At 47.9% G+C, this 17,500-nt stretch overlaps 1 protein-coding gene across 1 annotated transcript in view; it reads right to left on the bottom strand.

Moving 5' to 3' along the window:
* LOC137618681 (pro-epidermal growth factor-like) overlaps positions 1-17,500 on the bottom strand; it is an 835,493-nt gene that overhangs the window by 189,896 nt on the left and 628,097 nt on the right. The gene's annotated exons all lie outside the window — the stretch shown is intronic.

Here is a 17,500-nt window from a genome sequence, read left to right as displayed (position 1 = left end):
ATCAACAGGGGACGCATGTCTAAACGCGTCACATAGCTATCTTCACCCCGAACAGAGTTAATGCTTCGGTGTGTAAGGGTAGAGAATAGCTGGGAGCCGCTCCACAGCCAATCTCACTCGTGGCTACTACTGATACTCGAGACGTAAACAAACGGGCGCCATTGCTCAAATGACGTCACGCCCGTCTTCATCCTTTGTTTAGTAGCTGCCCTACTTAGACGGATTTTCCCTGTGCTCCTTTTATCGATTTGCATCTACGTTATGTCGCTACCTTCAGCCTCACCATCTTCTGGAAAGTTGAGTACAAGGTTCCAGTATTGTTTAGTTAAGCTCTGGCCGTAAAGTAAATATTACTTTTCGAGATAATTGCTGTTTTGTGGCAGAGCTGTGCCCCTACCGGACCCGCCATTTTATGGCGTCGTTGTTGTTATGCATGCCTTATTTAGTTAGCCACAACAACGCTTCCGGCCTTATTTACTAATCGAATACATTAGTTTATTTATTCTTCATGGCTAGGAACTTTTATATCGTGTTTCGACGCTTTTTATCGGTCATCGATTGACCTCATACCAGTCGGCTTCTATAGCCCCCAGGCCAGAGCGCCTGTACATAAGTGTTCATGCATGATTTTATTAGTGATCCTAGACTAAGTTATGAAGATAGGGGCATTATTTTACAATACTTTCGATCGTGATGCAATGTTCTTTCGCCTTCAGGGACCATATAGGGGATAGGTTAGTTAGTGTCTCTTTCTAACCTAACCTACTTGTAGGACCCCTATATGCTTCCTTCATCCCCTGCCTCGGCATTCCCTCTAATTAGCCTTGATTCCCTTTCTGAGTAAAGGGATCAAATGTCTAATGGAGTATTATCGCCTCTCAGTCCTCCCTCTGGGAATGAACCCCCCTTAGGGTTGCGTCTGAGAGTGAGGTTAGGCTAACCCTACCTCTATGGCTAGGATTAGTCTATGACTATCCTGCGATAGCGATATGTCTTCTACCTTCCCTAGTTCAGGACTTTTAGCCCTGCTCTAGGTTAGGTTAGGAAGGTTTCTCTGTTCCCTGCTGAAACTGTACCCATGCACCGTTTCAGCCGATCTGCCTTATCTTAGGTTAGGGAGTGTCCTCCCTTTCCCTAGTGACCGCTCTGGTACAGAAACCCTTCCTTGGAAGACTTCTCTCTCTCCCCTCCCCACCTATCTCTTGTATAGCCTAGCCTATGCTTAGGTTAGTCTATACCCACCTGTCCCCTGTCCTACAACTCCTCCTTAGGGTGGAGTAGTAGGGCTACCCGAGCTTCCCTGTGCAGTCCGCTCTGGTACATATACCCTTCATAGTGTCCTATGGGGTTAGTCTCTAGATGTGTTCTGCATATGGGGGGCTCCTCCTCTTTGGGTGTCCCCTAGCCCTCCCTTGGGCTACCTAGCTCCCGGTCCTCTGTGACCCCTGCTCCTGGATGATAGAGCCTGTCTCTATCATGGGTACACCCTCTCAAGGGGGGGATGTCCGGAGTCCATGACTGAACTTCCTGCATCCCTCCCCCCCCCCCCTGTCTCTCTCCCTATCCCGGTGCTGGTCTCTTGCCGCCTCCACCGTCGGCGATACCCGCCTCCTACCTTGGTGACTCTCCCTACCCTTGCCGACAGCCCCCTGTGTGCCGGGGGACTGCCGACTGCCGCCGGCTCCTACCGGCGGCTCTCCTCCCTCCTAGCTTGTCGTCCGCTCGCCGGTCGGCCGCCGGAGTGCCGGCATCTATTGCCGGCAACCTGGTTCCGCTATACATTGTCCCAGTCACCAAACCGGCATCCTCCGACTGCCGGAGCCGCCGCTCCCCTGCCGGAGTGCCGCCGTTGTACCGGCGGCCGCCACCCTGGTATACTCTTGACTTACATATTGTCTGTCTTGATGCCAGAAACTGTCGGAGCGACCTCCGGCATGCCGGCGGCTTGCCGGAAACCCCCGGAGGCGTCAAGAATACTTGCACCCCCTTCTTCTAGCTATCATATGATACTGATAGCCCTATACCGCAAACAGATGGACTGTTTCCACTATTAAGATCAATACCTTGGTACTGTTCTGTTAGGGATCATGCTGTCTCTTTGCACTCTTCTAATTCCAGCATGCTGCGTGCATCTTTGCACGGCTGGTTGCCGGAAGCAGTTACCTTAAAAGGAGGCCCTCTAGCCCCTAGTTTGGGACCGAATGATCTCGGTCCCAATCTTACCCTTGGTTTTTCCACGGAATTCCATTGCCCTATGGAACTCTAAGGAATACTATCCGGTGCCTTCGGTCTCGGATTATCCAAGGACAAAGCTTACGGTAACCAGCCGGGCGAGATGCATGGAGTATGTTCTCTTTACTATTTCAATCTCTATGCATCACACCCTTCTTTAAGTTAAAATTAATAATTAATATTAACTTAGTTTAAGAGCCATTCTTATGACTCCCCCATACTCATTTTCTCTTTCTTCCACAGGAGGAGCAGATGAAAAGTGACTTCGCCTTCTGCGCTGTGAAACGCCCGCAGTTTTACGGGCATATGGCTTGCAGGACTCACGCCCCTTGTGCCGACAAGAAAGGGGATCTGAAGTTTTGGAATCCACTGAACTGTACGGTATGCCAGGCTCACATGACTGACGCCTTCCATAACCCTCCCTCAGCGGAGGTCAGAGACATTTCTCGTGAAAAGCTACGCAAGTGGGTGCGTGGCTTCCAGAAAAATGCCACCGGCCCTTACCTGGCCACAGAAGAATTGAGGTCACTCCTGTTCCCTAAGGCCTCCCCTGATTCAGTGGTGCCCAAAGACGTGATTCCCATTGTCCAACTTACAGTGGAACCTGATGTTGTCATGGCTCAGTCCATGCACGAGTGTCGCCTGGATTCCGGAGATGACGAACAGATGTCGGATATCTCGGAAGACACCGAGAAGACGCTTATGGCTCAAGGAGCCGAAGATGACGAAGACAAGGTGGAATACGCCGAGTCGGAGCAAGAGGTCGCTCCTCCGTCCATCCCCCCTCCTACTCCTACACCGACGGAAGTGTCTATTCCGTCTACCTCCTCGACCCCGGATCCCTCTTCTTCCACTCAAGAATTGATCCGACTGATTAGAGCCGTCATGGACGACAGGTTGAAGGAGAATCAGGAGTCCATCAGGTCCATGATAGGATCCAGAGAACCGAAGAGGATTTCGGTTAAGGATCTCCCCGCTTGCTCACATGCCAACCCGTGGAGGTATTCTGAGCATATGGTGATCGCGACCGGCAGGATCTTTGTCAGCGATAAGATCGGCACGGTCCCCTTGGAAGACGTGGAGTTCTTCCCAAACTTTGAGGCCTACCCGGACTGTTACGTCCGTCTGCGCTCTGAACCTGCCTCGAAGGAAGAGACCGAACCGAACGAAGAGATAGTGTTCGATCTCGCAAAGGCCCAGGCTATGCTAGCCAACACATTCAAGAGTAGGGGCTTTACCTGCTCTAAGCTTCCGGCCCTGAGCAAGAAGCACCCTACTTATGTCGCACCTGAAAGTGCGATTCTTCCATTCCTGGAAAAGGCCTTAGCTGCGTGCCTTAAAGCTGCGGAAGAAGGGAAAGCCTGCCCTGCACTGGAGGAGTGCAGACCCTTCTCCATTGTAACTCCCCCTGACGCTCGAAACTGGAAGGATGTCCAGCATACTTTCGTCGTGGGAAAGCTAGATCCTGACGTCGCCGGACGTCAGTTTAATGAAGACCTCCCTAAGCTCAACGATCACCTCCTTCGTCGGGAACAAGATACGAAGGAGAGGCTCGCAGCATCCTTATCCCATCAAGTCCAACTTGAAATCATGGCCTGTGACACCAGAGTACCAGACCACTACATGGTACTCTCCAAATCCCACCTGATAACCGTGATGAAGGACTTGTACCACTTCATAAAGGCTCGGAGAGCCTGTCGTGAGTTCGTGTTTGCAGGTGCTACCGTGAAACACGAACCCCGGAGGCTGATTTCCTCCAACATCTGGGGTAAACACCTCTTTCCCTCTGACCTCGTGAAGGAAATCACCGACAGAGCCGCCACGGAGAATAGGAACCTTCTCCACAAGTGGGGCATGTCCAAGAATAGGAAACCCTCTCAGGACGACGGACCTCAACCTAAGAGGAAATCCCAAAAACAGAAACCCCAGCAACGTCAACAAAGACGTCAGTTTCCGGGACCCGCTACCTCCCAAGTGGTTGCCCAACCACAACAGACCTTTCAATTGGTCCCCCAACCGGTGTTGTCACAGTCACCGGTCTTCACCCCTGCCTTCGAGCAACAGTCAACTACCTTTCGTCCCAAAGGTAGAGGCTCATACAAGGGTGCAAGCAAAGACGCCTCTCGCCGTCCCTCCAGAGGCAGAGGAGGAAAGGGAGCTAGCGGCCGAGGCAGCAAGCCCTCGGGACACCAGAAGCAATGAAGTGCTTCCGGTGGGAGGAAGACTCCGCCAATTCCAGGATCGTTGGACCTTCGATCCCTGGGCACACAGCATCGTCAAGAAGGGTCTAGGCTGGAGTTGGACTCAACCACCCCCAACCTTCCAGCAATTCTTCCAACAATCAACCCCCCTTTTGGAAGAATATGTCCTAGATCTCTTGAACAAGAAGGTGATAAGGAAGGTAAAGTCCACCAGGTTCCAAGGGAGACTGTTTTGTGTCCCCAAGAAAGACTCCGACAAACTCAGAGTCATTCTGGACTTATCCCCCCTCAACAAGTTCATAGCGAACGACAAGTTCAAGATGCTGACTCTTCAACAGATAAGGACCCTTCTGCCTCGAGGTTCCTACACGGTCTCCATAGACCTGGCGGATGCCTACTGGCACGTTCCAATGAACCATCACGCTTCCTCCTACCTAGGATTTCGACTCCAAAGGAAAAGCTACGCCTTCCGGGCTATGCCCTTCGGCCTCAACGTGGCCCCTCGGATCTTCACAAAGCTGGCGGATGCCATAGTACAACAGCTCCGCCTCCGAAACGTCCAGGTGATGGCCTACCTCGACGACTGGCTAGTCTGGGCTCCATTGCCCGAAGATTGTGTAAAATCTTGCAACAAAGTCACCCAGTACCTAGAACACCTGGGATTCAAGATCAACGAGAAGAAATCTCGCCTCTCTCCAGCTCAGAAGTTCCAGTGGTTGGGAATCCACTGGAACCTTCAGTCACACCGCCTTTCCATCCCCCAGAAGAAAAGGAAGGAAATAGCAGGGTCTGTCAAGCGACTGCTGAAATCCAAACGCATTTCAAGACGCCAGCAGGAACGAGTTCTAGGCTCTCTACAGTTCGCCTCAGTGACAAACCCAGTGCTTCGCGCACAGCTAAAGGATGCCGCGGGAGTCTGGAGACGTTCGGCATCCATCGCTCGAAGAGACCTCAAGAGACGGCTTCCAAACAGACTGCGACTTCTTCTAAAGCCGTGGTCAGAAGCAAAGGCCCTGAAAAGGTCCATTCCTCTCCAACACCCTCCTCCATCACTCAACATCCACACGGACGCTTCGCTGGAGGGTTGGGGAGGTCACTCCCACCAAAAACAGGCTCAAGGCACCTGGTCTCCCCTGTTCAAGACGTTCCACATAAACATCTTGGAGGCCATGGCGGTCCTTCTAACCCTAAAGAAGTTATCCCCGCCGCCCTCGATCCACATCCGTCTAACCCTAGACAACTCGGTGGTAGTTCGTTGTCTCAATCGCCAAGGCTCAAGATCGCCCCAGATAAATCAGGTGCTTCTCCCAATCTTCCGTCTGGCAGAGAAGAAGAAGTGGCACTTGTCTGCAGTTCACCTATAAGGATTCCGCAACATGACAGCGGATGCTCTATCTCGGACAAACCCGATAGAGTCGGAATGGTCTCTAGACGCAAGATCGTTCTCCTTCATCTCTCACCAAGTCCCAGAACTTCAGATAGATCTCTTTGCAACGAGCGACAACAATCAACTTCCTCGGTATGTGGCCCCGTACGAGGACCCCAAAGCAGAAGCAGTGGATGCCATGTCACTGGATTGGAACAGATGGTCCAAGATCTACCTGTTCCCCCCCACCAACCTTCTGTTGAAAGTCCTCTCCAAACTGAGAACCTTCAAAGGGACAGCGGCCCTAGTGGCTCCCAAGTGGCCTCGGAGCAACTGGTACCCCCTGGTCCTGGAGCTGCAGCCCAAGCTGATCCCTCTCCCGGGCCCAGTTCTCTCTCAACAAGTACAGAAGTCGACTGTCTTCGCTTCATCATCGAAAATCAAGGACCTTCATCTCATGATTTTCTCTCCCTAGCCGCAAAGAAGAGGTTTGGGATCTCGAAGAAAAGTCTGGACTTCCTAGAGGAATACAAGACCGAATCCACAAGACGGCAATATGAGTCATCCTGGAGGAGATGGGTCTCCTTCGTCAAGACAAAAAATCCTAAAGAAATCACGATTGATTTCTGCATGTCTTTCTTTATTCACCTTCATGGACAGGGATTAGCAGCCAATACGATATCAACCTGCAAATCGGCCTTGACCAGACCAATTCTATATGCTTTCCAAATTGATCTGTCCAGCGACATCTTCAACAAACTGCCGAAAGCATGTGCTCGCCTACGCCCAGCACCCCCACCGAAACCGATCTCCTGGTCACTAGACAAGGAGCTCCATTTCGCCTCCAACTTGGACAATGATTCATGCCCTCTCAAGGATCTGACTCAGAAAGTTATATTTCTCTTTGCTCTTGCTTTAGGAGCTCGAGTCAGCGAAATAGTGGCTTTATCAAGAGAGGATGGACACATCCTGTTTACCGATACAGGTGAAGTTACCCTCTCCCCTGATCCGACGTTTCTCGCCAAAAATGAATTACCCACCAAATGATGGGGCCCTTGGAGAATATGCCCCCTGAAGGAGGATGCCTCTCTATGTCCAGTAGAGAGCCTCAAGGTCTATCTTCGCAGAACTTCAAACTTTGGTGGAGGCCAACTCTTCAAAGGAGAAACATCGGGCAGCGACCTGTCACTGAAACAATTAAGAGCGAAAATCACCTACTTCATTCGCAGAGCGGATCCTAACAGTACACCCGCTGGTCATGATCCTAGAAAAGTGGCATCATCTCTGAATTTCTTTCAGAGTATGGACTTTGAAAGCCTTAAAAACTTCACGGGTTGGAAGTCCTCGCGAGTTTTCTTTAAACATTATGCGAAACAAGTGCACGAAGTCAAACATTTTGTGTAGCCGCAGGTAGTGTTATGAAACCTGCACCTAACTCTGCGTAGAACAGTGAGTTACTTGGGACTCTAACTCTTCGGGTGCCTATGTTGACCCTCGAGCGATTCATAGTGATATCGAAAACACTTAGTGCTTTTATAACTGTTCTTATCCCAGGTGAAATGTCATAGTTGTCACACAAGTGCCGCATGCCCTGTGCATGACGTGTTTTTTAATCAAAGACTTGCGTTCCTCGAGAACGAGTGCCTACTAATAAACTTGAAATTCCTTTTCAGATTCAAGAGCAAGTCTTTATTACTATGTACATTATAATTACTGTAAATGAACTTTACTTATTGCTGTAAATTATTTAATTTCTGCATTTGTGAAATAAAATTTCTATTTTATTACCTGTGCGTCTCAATCAGCTCCTACTTACTATGAAATACATGCCTGTCATAGTTTTATTATTCCCCCTTTTCCTTATGGTTATGAAGAAATTAAGATGCTAACTCTTAATTTATATTCACTCTGATTATGTAAGGTTCCAACACGAATACTTACTTTTATTACCCGGGAGATGAACCATCACTCTCAATACACAGTGCCCAACCACCACTGGTCTAATTTTCAGAATGTTCCTATACAAATACCAAACATTCAGCTTCATCTCCAAGTTCTTCAAGTTCTTCTATCAGGATGAATAGCCCTTCAATACAACTTTGACGTCGGCATGGCCCATGGGAACTTCACTGCCAAGGGGGGCAGGATGCTTCTTCCCTATGGTCCTTTATTAAAGATTACTATGCTGTTTGTCAATGCCTTGGCACTTACTATTAGGGGAAAATCTACCACGATACATTGATTCTCTGGTACTCTTCCATCAGGACGCCATGGCTTGAGCCCAAAAAACGGATTTTGAGCGAAGCGAAAAATCTATTTTTGGGTGAGATAGCCATGGCGTCCTGATGGACCCTCCCTGCTACTTCGTCCAGTTTTAGATCCCACCCTGTTCTACTGTATCATGGTGTTGGGCAAGCAACTGGCTTCAGGATGAAGACGGGCGTGACGTCATTTGAGCAATGGCGCCCGTTTGTTTACGTCTCGAGTATCAGTAGTAGCCACGAGTGAGATTGGCTGTGGAGCGGCTCCCAGCTATTCTCTACCCTTACACACCGAAGCATTAACTCTGTTCGGGGTGAAGATAGCTATGTGGCGCGTTTAGACATGCGTCCCCTGTTGATATACGATGTCTTAAAGGGAAACCTTTGGGATACTCGCTCCAGAAGTCAGAATTCTGTGATAACCTGTGGTTAAATTCTCTGGGAATATCTTAGTAGTTTTATACCCAAGGAAGCTACCAAAAAGGAACCTTCCATCAGGACGCCATGGCTATCTCACCCAAAAATAGATTTTTCGCTTCGCTCAAAATCCGTTTTTTGGGCTCAAGCCATGTCGTCCTGATGGAAGTTCCTATAGGGTAGCTTCCTAGGGTATATTACAACTACGGCGATATTCCCAGAGAATTTACCTTAAGGTACCAGAATTCTAACTCCTGGAGCGAATATCCCTCATGAAAGGGATATCGCGACATATCAGAGGACGTATTCTTGACACGCCACATGGCAATCTGCACCCCGAACAGAGATTTCGTATCGCAGGGGGCAATTGGCAAGAAACGAATTCGGGAAAGAAAAAGGGGAAGCCGCTCCCAAGGCTCCCTATCTCCCGTTTCGTAAGCGTGCCTGGCGCCAATCCTGGCCCCATCTGTATTCCTTTTTGCGTAGCTTAACAACTCGGTGTTTTTTCCTGTGTTTCTCGCAAATCTTGGATTTATTCTTCTTTTCATGGCTTCTCCAACTTTGTCGGCCTCTGATAAGTTGAGTACCATGTCTTTTATGTATAAATGTAGGCTCTTGGTAATTTTTTAAGTGATTAATAGGTTTAATCTTTGTTACAAGAGCCGTAGCCTACCGGAGGCGTCATGGACGCTGTCGCTCGCTAGGTATAAGTTTAGTTAGTCAGAGCGACATTCCCGGTTGTTTTGCTTTAATAAATTTTAGCTATTTAGCATTACATAGGATTTCTTTTCGTGCTTAGTATTATTTTGGCGAAGTATTCGCCAATTCTGGCCTACGCTAGGCCATGTAGCCTAGTCGTTTGGTCCTAGTACTTCATGTATGATTTTGGTTTTTCCGAGTGTATTAAAATTTTATTGAAGCTTTAGGCTATGTTTTATACATTTAAGATTATGTGGAATATTTCCTAGATAGTATACGAGTGAGTTTCGGTGATTTAGGTAATCAATTCTCTTGGTGCCTAGGCTAAGTTGCTTATGGAGCCTTAGTATACTTTCTCATACTCCCCGGTTGCTTTCTTTTCTTCGGAGAAGGTATGCAATCCCTTTCCCTCTGTTTAAGCCTTGGGCTTATCCCTAAGTGGTTTATCTGAATTAATTTTCGATAAAACTATACTGGGGTGTTACTGTACCTTCCTGTTCCAGTAAGTCTGGTTCAAAGAGGGACAGAACAACAGAGTTTTTTAGTCTGAGTCTGTGTTTGTCTGGCTTGGGCTAGAGTCTCCCTCGCTGGCCTGACACAGACATAGGTGGCTTAGCCTCCTTAGGTCACTACCGAAGGTTTCTGTACGAGATGATTCCTCCTTTTGTGATCTACCAGACTAGTCCTTGTTGCTGTTCTCGGGGGAGGATAAGTTTCTTTCCCTGGGAGTAGCAACACCTTCCTTGCTTTGGTGCTCTGGGAGCTGGCAAGTATTGCTGGCCTCCCCCCTTGGATCTCCCTTAGGCTAAGATGAGTTTCTTGGCTGCGGGTGATCCGTCACTAAAGCAAGGGTGGTAGGACCCTGTTTTGTCCCTTCCCCCTCTATCTCCGTAATAGCCTAGCCATTACAGTACTGTACGTCATTCTACATCTGGACCTAGAATAGGTTAGGATGTGGAATTGACTCAGTCCCTTGCCGGCCGGCAGAGCTGCCGGCCGGCAAGGGTCTTCTGTTTTGAGTGCTTCCCGGACCTCCCTTGGTCCCTCATCCATGCCGGCCTGCAGAGTCAGACGGCATTGGTCAGGAAGCCTGAATTAGATTCTCCCCTTCCTTATATGCACTCTTTCAGTTTGCCGGGCTTGGAGGTATTATTATTATTATTATTATTACTATCCAAGCTACAACCCTAGTTGGAAAAGCAAGATGCTATAAGCCCAGGGGCTCCAACAGGGAAAAATAGCCCAGTGAGGAAAGGAAATAAGGAAATAAATAAATGAAAAGAACAAATTAACAATAAATCATTCTAAAAACAGTAACAACGTCAAAACAGACATGTCATATATAAACTATTAACAGCATCAAAAACAAATATGTCATAAATAAACTATAAAAAGACTCATGTCCGCCTGGTCAACAAAAAAGCATTTGCTCCAACTTTGAACTTTTGAAGTTCTACTGATTCAACCACCCGATTAGGAAGATCATTCCACAACTTGGTAACAGCTGGAATAAAACTTCTAGAGTACTGCGTAGTATTGAGCCTCGTGATGGAGAAGGCCTGGCTATTAGAATTAACTGCCTGCCTAGTATTACGAGCAGGATAGAATTGTCCAGGGAGATCTGAATGTAAAGGTTAGTCAGAGTTATGAAAAATCTTATGCAACATGCATAATGAACTAATTGAACGACGGTGTCAGAGATTAATATCTAGATCAGGAATAAGAAATTTAATAGACCGTAAGTTTCTGTCCAACAAATTAAGATGAGAATCAGCAGCTGAAGACCAAACAGGAGAACAATACTCAAAACAAGGTAGAATGAAAGAATTAAAACACTTCTTCAGAATAGATTGATCACCGAAAATCTTAAAAGACTTTCTCAATAAGCCTATTATGTACACTCTTATCCCGGCATCCATTCTGTTTTTCTTCTAGTGCTGGTTCTTTTGCTGCCGGCTGGCATCGGTCCTGTACCTTTGCCGGCCAGCTAATGTCAGCCCTTGTCTGCCGGTCACCAAGAGTGTGGCCGGCAGCCGGGTACTACCTTGTGTAGTTGCCGGCCGGCAGTCATTGCCGGCCGACATTGGCTGTTGCCGGCCGGCACATGCATTTGAACCAGCGTTCTGCCGCCTTATAGCTGTTAAGTAGTATACTTTAAAGCTAGTTATGGTGTGTGCCGGCCGGCACATAACCTCCTATACTGTACCAGTATTCTTCAGTATAACATATACTGTAAGAAGAAAACTTTAGTATGGGTTTTGGTACAGCACTGTGTGTTCTAACACTTTTGTGTTTTCTTGCACAGCCCTTTGCTGTTGCCCTACAGATAGGAAAGTGAGTTCTTTCCTATCTATTATCCAGGATTTTAAAATCATTGCTTAGGTGTGAGCTCCACCTGTTTCCTCTGGAAACTTTGCATTGGTTATTCTAGAAAAGATTAACCATTAGATTTTATTATCTGGAAGGCTGCAACAATGGGTTGTGAGGGAAACACAAGTGTGTGTCTTTCCTTATTGAATTGTTATGCTATACTATGCATATCCAGTGATACATAGTTCACTTGATACTCATGGAAATTTCTTCTCTTTACAGGAGGACCCTTCGAAGTGCGGAAGTGTTTTCTGCAACGTCCGCAGCAAGAACCTCTGCGGACATGAGTTTTGTAGGAGACACGCAGCATGCGCTGTCTCCAAGGATGATCTCCAGTATAGGGACCCTCAGATATGTACTGTGTGCACTAACCTGATTACTGAGGCCTTTGATTCCCCTAGGACGGCGGAATCAAGGGATATAGCAAGGGAGAAGCTTCGTACCTGGGTAAGGGGCTTCCAAAAGAACACCTCTGGCCCTTATCTTCCAGGTGAGAAGATGAGGGCGTATCTTTTCCCTAAGGCTTCGGCTGATGCAGTGATTCCCCAGCCTTAAGAGGAGATCCCCCAAGTTCAGACCCAGGTGGATGCTGAAGTCACGGTCGCGATGCAAGACATCCAGTTAGATGACAGGATGTCTGACGTGGACGAGCGTCTGGAGGAAGACCTCCTGGCAGAAGGCCAGGATGAAGTTCAAGCCCCAGACGTAGAGGAAGAGATCGACGAGGTGTCGGCTACTCCGGTTCAGATTCCGGAGCCTATTCCCTCAACATCGGCCGGTCTCCCAGTAGAGCTAGGACAGGCCCTCTCTTCTATTGTTGGAATGATCCAACAAATGCAGAAGGAGAATCAGGAGAAGGCGGCTGCAATGGAACTGCGGATGCAGTGCCTTGCAGAATCACATGGGCCCCAGAAAAGGCCCAATGTGAAAGACCTTCCCTTGTGCTCAGATGCTAACCCATGGAGGTATGCTGAGCACATGCCGATGACGACTGGAAAGATCGTCATCTCGGATAAGCTGGGCTCAGTTCCCCTAAAGGAGGTGGAATTCTGGCCCAGCAAGGCATCATATCCGGACTGTTATGTCCGGCTGAGGAAGGAACCAGTTTCAAAGGAGGAGACAGAGCCGAAGGAGGTCATAGTGATGGACCATGCTAAGGCTCAAGCTCTACTTTCATCCTCGATGAAAGAGAGGGGCTTCTCTAACTCAAAGGTAGCTGCATTGAGCACGAAGCTCCCTTCCTTTGTGTCCTCTCCTGCTAGAGCCTTCCCCTTTTTACAGAAAGGGTTTGCGGCTGTACTAAAAGCAGTCGAGGCCGGCAAGCCTTGCCCCTCCCTGGAGGAGTGTAAGCCCTTGTCACTGGCCCTGCCTATGGACCACAAAGACTGGAAGGACGTCCATCTTACGTTCTCAGTTGAAAAGTTGGAGGCTGATATTGCCGGACGGCAGTTCGGCGAGAACCTCCCCAAGCTGTCTGACTTTCTTTTGCGAAGAGAGTTCGAGACCAAAGAAAGACTGGCTGCCTCAATGTCTCTTCAGACTACTCTTGAGACGATGGCAAGTGACCCCAAGGTCCATGAAATGTTCATGGTGGTGGCCAAGACTCATCTGGCCACAGTGACGAAGGACCTTTATGGCTTCGTCAAGGCGAGGCGAGCTTGCAGGGAGTTCGTGTTCACCTCGGCTACGGTGAGGCACGAGCCAAGGAAACTAATCTCCTCCAACATTTGGGGAAAAGACCTTTTCCCTACCGATTTGGTCAAAGAAGTTGTTGATAAGGCCGCCTTGGAGAATAGAAACCTTTTCCAGAAGTGGGGCCTGGCTATCAAAAGAAAGTCTTCCCCGGATGAGGGTCCTCAACCAAAGAGGAAGACTATGAGGACTAGGCTACCGTCTCGGCCAGCCAAGCCCTCTAAACAGCAACAGCAACTGCAATTGCCATTGCCTCCAGTGCCCCAGATGATAGCACAAACCCCAACCACTTTTCAGTGGGTACCATAGGCTGTGTCGACACAGTCCACGGCATTCACCCCAACGTTCGAAGGACAGTCTTCTTCCTTTCGAGCAAAGCCTAGAGGAGCAGCCAGAGGCTTGTCTAGGCGCCCCTCAAGGGGAAGTGGATTCAGGGGTGGTCGTGGTCAGGGAGGCAAGACCTCAGGACGGCAGTCCAAGTGAGATGATACCGGTAGGAGGGAGACTTCTGAAATTTTGGGATCGATGGACCTTCGATCCCTGGGCCCACAGCCTACTCAAGAATGGACTGGGCTGGAGCTGGTACAGCACTCCACCCCCGTGCCTTCGGTTTTTCCAACACTCCACCCCCGTTCTGGAGGAGTACGTTCAAGAACTGTTGGAGAAAAATGTGATCCGAAAGGTGAAGTCCATCAAATTCCAAGGGAGGCTGTTTTGTGTTCCCAAGAAAGACTCGGAAAAGCTCAGAGTCATTCTGGACTTGTCGCCACTCAACAAGTTCATAGTGAATTGCAAATTCAAAATGCTAACACTGCAACACATAAGGACCTTACTGCCCAAGAGGGCATATTCCGTCTCTATAGACTTGTCAGACGCCTATTGGCACATCCCAATCAGCCGTTGACTCTCCCCCTACCTAGGGTTCAGGCTACAACGAAGACTATACGCCTTCAGAGCCATGCCATTCGGGCTAAACATAGCCCCAAGGATTTTCACGAAGCTTGCGAGCGCAGCTCTCAAACAATTACGCCAAAAGGGAATTCAGGTAGTAGCCTACCTGGACGACTGGTTGGTGTGGGCAGCATCCGAGACAGAATCCTTGCAAGCTTCCAGTCATGTGATCCAGTTCCTAGAGTACCTAGGCTTCAAGATCAACAGAAAAAAGTCTCGACTTTCTCCATCTCAAAAGTTCCAGTGGCTGGGAATCCACTGGGACCTTTTGTAACACCGTTTCTCCATCCCGGCGAAGAAAAGGAAGGAGATAGCGGGTTCTATCAAGAGACTTCTAGATTCCGAAAGGATATCAAGACGCGAACAGGAGAGGGTACTGGGCTCTCTCCAGTTTGCTTCGGTGACAGACCCAGTGCTAAGAGCACAGCTAAAGCATGCAACCGGAGTTTGGAGAAGTTATGCATCAAACGCGCGAAGAGATCTGAGAAGACCAGTTCCGCTTCGGCTACGTACTCTTCTCAGGCCTTGGTCCCAAGCCAGACATCTAAAGAAGTCGGTTCTTCTTCAGCCACCTCCCCCGTCAGTGACGATTCACTCAGACGCCTCAAAGGAGGGATGGGGAGGTCACTCTCATCGGAAAAAAGTCCAGGGGACTTGGTCCAAGCTATTCAAGACCTTTCACATAAACTTTCTAGAAGCTATGGCAGTGCTCCTTACCTTAAAGAAAGTCTCCCCGCGTCACTCGATCCACATAAGGTTGGTGATGGACAGCGAGGTAGTTGTGCGATGTTTGAATCGACAAGGATCGAGGTCACCACCTCTCAACCAGGTGATGTTGGCCATTTTCCAATTGGCGAAAAGAAGAAGTGGTACCTGTCGGCAGTTCACCTTCAAGAAGTCCGCAATGTGACAGCGGACGCTCTATCCAGGTTCACACCGATAGAGTCGGAATGGTCCTTGGACGCAGGATCATTCTCCTTCATTCTGAATCAAGTCCCAGAACTGCAGATAGACCTCTTTGCGACGAAAGACAACAAGAAGTTGCCCCTGTACGTGTCCCCGTACGAGGACCCCTTAGCGGAAGCAGTGGACGCGATGTCCCTCGACTGGAACAGATGGTCCAGGATTTATCTGTTCCCTCCTCACAACCTTCAGTTGAGGGTCCTCAACAAACTGAGATCCTTCAAGGGGGTAGCGGCAATAGTGGCCCACAAGTGGCCGAACAGCGTGTGGTTCCCCTTGGCATTGGAACTACAGCTGAAGTTTGTGCCGCTACCACATCCAGTTCTGACCCAACGAGTCCAGAAGTCGACTGTCTGCACTTCATTACAGAAAACCCGGACCCTGCAGCTCATGATTTTCTCTCCCTAGCGGTGAGAAAGCGTTTCGGGATTTCGAAAGCCAGCATAGACTTCCTAGAGGAATATAAGTGCAAATCTACTAGAAGGCAATATGAGTCATCTTGGAGAAAATGGGTGGCCTTTGTCAAGGTGAAGAGTCCGCAGGAGGTCTCGACAGACTTCTGCTTATCTTTCTTCATCCACCTCCATGGTCAAGGGTTGGCAGCTAACACGATTTCAGCGTGTAAGTCTGCTTTGACAAGACCCATTCTATATGCCTTCCAGGTCGACCTAGGTAACGAGATCTTTAATAAAGTTCCGAAAGCCTGCACTAGGCTCAGACCTTCAGCACCTCCAAAGCCCATTTCATGGTCTTTAGACAAAGTTCTTCATTCCGCTTCTCTGTTGAGCAATGAAGAGTGTGCGTTAAAGGATTTGACACAAAAAGTTATTTTCCTATTTGCACTCGCGTCCGGGGCCAGGGTTAGTGAGATCGTAGCCCTCTCGAGAGAGGCAGGTCATGTTCAATTCCTGGATGGAGGAGAACTGAACCTGTTTCCGGATCCTACGTTTCTCGCCAAGAATGAGTTACCCACCAACAGGTGGGGTCCCTGGAGAATCTGCCCTCTGAAAGAAGATGCATCTCTATGTCCAGTAGAATGCCTAAAGGTCTATCTTTGTAGAACTTCAGACTTCAAGAGTGGTCAACTATTCAGGGGACAAACATCAGGCTCAAATTTATCTCTGAATCAACTCAGAGCAAAAATCACATATTTTATTCGCAGAGCGGATCCTGACAGTACACCCGCAGGTCACGATCCGAGGAAAGTTGCCTCATCCTTAAATTTCTTTAATTGTATGGATTTTGAACATCTCCGTTCATACACTGGCTGGAAGTCTTCCAGAGTGTTCTTTCGCCACTATGCGAAGCAAGTAGAGGAACTAAAGAGATCTGTGGTAGCAGTGGGTCGCGTCGTTAACCCTACTGTTTAACTCTGCAAGGAACAGTGGCCTTAATTGGGACGATTAATTCCAGGGTGAGTGTGTAGTTACATACTGTACTACAAACTAAATGAGGGCACTGAGTTGCCCATATAGACTGTTCCATTTCCAAAGGTGAACCTAGCATAAGTGCAGACATGTGTGCCGACCGTTTCTAACGCTAATGTGATTGATGTATGACTTGATACCTCGGTATCTTAAAAAAGTAGCATTTAATGTTTTTTCTTTCAGATAAACAAGTTCTGTTTACTATCATACTCATGCTTAAAGTTTTGGGTTATCCTCTATATATATATATATATATATATATATATATATATATATATATATATATATATATATATATATATATATATATATATATATATATATATATATATATATATATATATATATATATAATTGTTGTTAACCTGTCTATTTATTGTCTGTCAATAAACTTGTTCTTGAGAACCTTGCGTCTCTTTCACCTGTGTCAATTTATTGGTATAATTGAGCATTCATTCTATGTACCTTATCTGGGATAATTCTAATAGAATTGTTCCTTTATGCAAGCTATGTTGCATTGGTTTATGATTCCCTTAACGGGAGGACTCCGTCCCATAAGGGGACGAGGGCGGTTTTACTAGTTTCTTCCTATGCGGATATAAACCTTTGTCCAATACAAGTATTGTGCGGATAACTGGTCGATATTTCATATTGACGCAGTGGTTCTTTACAAACTATGCTTTACTTAATATAGGGTGAGACCATATATTAGCTTGCCTGGTGTTCATACTTAGGTATATGTACTTTTTGAGACTTTTCCAGAGTCTAGTAGGACTCTTCCCTGTAGGGGGCAAGAAGCTCTAACATGGTTTATAGTTAGTTGAAAAGATGTATAACGGTAAAATCCTAGGTCTCTAGGTCTAGTCGACCGGGAAAAATTACCTCCGGGGAGTACGGCACGTTCTGAGAATCCACAGATAC

Source organism: Palaemon carinicauda, chromosome 25 (assembly GCF_036898095.1).
Source record: "Palaemon carinicauda isolate YSFRI2023 chromosome 25, ASM3689809v2, whole genome shotgun sequence".
NCBI lineage: Eukaryota > Metazoa > Arthropoda > Malacostraca > Decapoda > Palaemonidae > Palaemon > Palaemon carinicauda.
Note: the sequence above shows the minus strand (reverse complement) of the source record. Positions and strands in the feature narration are given on the sequence as shown.